At 40.9% G+C, this 2,221-nt stretch overlaps 1 long non-coding RNA gene across 1 annotated transcript; it reads left to right on the top strand.

The window, feature by feature from the left end:
* LOC131997236 (uncharacterized) lies at positions 1-1,065 on the top strand. Its single transcript, XR_009398140.1, has 2 exons — positions 1-203; positions 626-1,065. It is a non-coding gene; the product is annotated as an uncharacterized LOC131997236 (long non-coding RNA).
* Positions 1,066-2,221: the final 1,156 nt, after the last annotated feature.

The raw sequence follows: 2,221 nt of genomic DNA, 5'->3' as shown, positions 1-2,221 counted from the left end.
CCTAAGATCCCTTTCTTTGGCAGATGTTGACCCTAGAGGCAACGAACCAATCGATGTAGAGGTAGGGGCCGATGCCTACGCCCACCTCCGGAGGAGTGGTGTTGTACAACCCGGATTGGGAGCCGTCTTCGCCCAGGAGACAGATTGGGGATACGTGTTCGTCGGCCCAGTCACCTCACAGGCAAGAAACCAGGATTAAAAAGGTAAGATGTCACTTCGTCACTTGGAGGGGGAGAATGTTCAAAGTACGTTTGAACATGAAGTCATGTGCACCCATGTGCAGACATGCGTTCACGTATGCACATGACCCACTGTGCATAACGGTACATTGAAGTAAGTTCTTAATCGCTGATTCCGCCTTGACTTCATATTTGTTTACCTGGAATTGTTGCTTGTAGCTTGGAAAGTTGACCGTTTTCGCGGGGTCCAAGTGACAAGCAACAACCAAAAAAAGATCAGTCTCGCTTTTAAATCTCAAACCCGCGCATCGTATTCTCTCCCCCTCAAAGTGAACCCAAGTGAAGTGAAAAGCAAAAAAGTGATCTTACATATATACATATAAACAATCGTTAAAGAAAAGAACATTACAAACAGTGAAACAAAAATTAACAAACTCAATTTTCAGACGTGAAGAAGACACTAAGATACAACATAAACCCACAAGAAGACCCAAAATCAACACAACACATGGTTAAACCATCAAAGTGCGGGACACCAAAAATAAACACAAGTGCGGGCCACTCTACACACCATCAACAAATTCCTATATCCTTAGACCCAAACTCAAAATGTGAAATAACCTACTTACCCTCTAAAATTAAATTTTCCTACTTAAAGCTAAAGTTAAAATTTCCTATCCAAAACTAAAAGTAAAATTCGCTACTTAAACTAAGAATAAATTGTGCTACTTCATCCTAAAAGAAATTAACTACTTAATGCTACACGTACAATTGTCTATCTAAATTTACCTACAACAAAAGACTGAATTCGATTTACTACTTATAAATAATGAAATGAGCAACAAACACAATAAACCATTACCACAGCATTGAATTTTAAACCTAATTCTCCCTCTGATTTTTTATTTCGAAAGGCAAAACCCTTAGTTTGACCCCAAACAGGCCCAAAAAACAATACATTTTTAGTTCCACTCTCTTTAAGACCCAAACGGTCTTGGTGCGCAAATACGTCCTATTTGGGGGTAGTTATGGTGGTGGGACGTCCACTAGACAGTTGGCCCCTAATGTTGATATCAGATACGTGGTCTACTCCCACATACCTTTAATTTGACCCCCATATTCACATAGTCGGCAAACATGACCGGCTTGGGGGGTGTTTTGGGGGATGGGTGAGTTGGCCTTGAAAATATATATCGGATTCGTGTTCCACTTCAAAAACTCTCTTATTTGAGCCTCATATTGCAATAGTCAGAAAATACTAACTATTTGGGTGTTGTTGTAGGGGTGACGTGGCCCCATAAACACTTTTCCCAAATATTGATATCAGATTCGTGCTTTACTCCCAAAGACCTTTCATTTGAGCCCCATATTGCTATGGTCGTAAATTTGTCTCCTTTGGGGGATGTTTTTAGTGAGAGGCGGCCCCCAAACACTTGGTTCCATATTTGGATATCAGATTCGTATTCTACATTCAAATAGCTTTAATTTAAGCCCCATATTCCCATGTTCAGTAAATAAGTCCCGTTTGGGGGTGTTTTGGGGAAGGGGTGGATCACCAGAAACGTGGTGCCACATTTGGATATCAGATTCGTATTCTACTCGCAAATACCTTTCATTTGAGTTCCATATTGCCATGGTCGGTAAATATGTCTGATTTAGGGGTGTTTTGGGGCTTGTGGTGGTTCCCCTAGCACTTGTTCTGACGATTGGACATCAGATATGTTTTCTTATCCTAAATACCTTTCATTTGAGTCCCATATTGTCGTGATTGGTTTATATATATGTTTGGTAGGTTTTAGGGTGGGACGGGCCCCCCTAGGTACCCCATCCGAAATTTGGATACCAAATTTTTATTATTAGGGTACTATATGAGAGCACACAAAATTTCGCTTAAATCGCACCACCCATCTCCGAGATCTGGCGTTTCTGAAAATTAGAGTAAGGGGGAGGGTCCGCCCCCCTTCAGATATCAAAAAATTTAGTACCCTATTTTCACCACGGGGTCAATATATACCATCTGTGAAAATTCAAGAAAATCGGAT

This window comes from Stomoxys calcitrans, chromosome 4 (genome assembly GCF_963082655.1).
Source record: "Stomoxys calcitrans chromosome 4, idStoCalc2.1, whole genome shotgun sequence".
Lineage (NCBI taxonomy): Eukaryota > Metazoa > Arthropoda > Insecta > Diptera > Muscidae > Stomoxys > Stomoxys calcitrans.
Note: the sequence above shows the minus strand (reverse complement) of the source record. Positions and strands in the feature narration are given on the sequence as shown.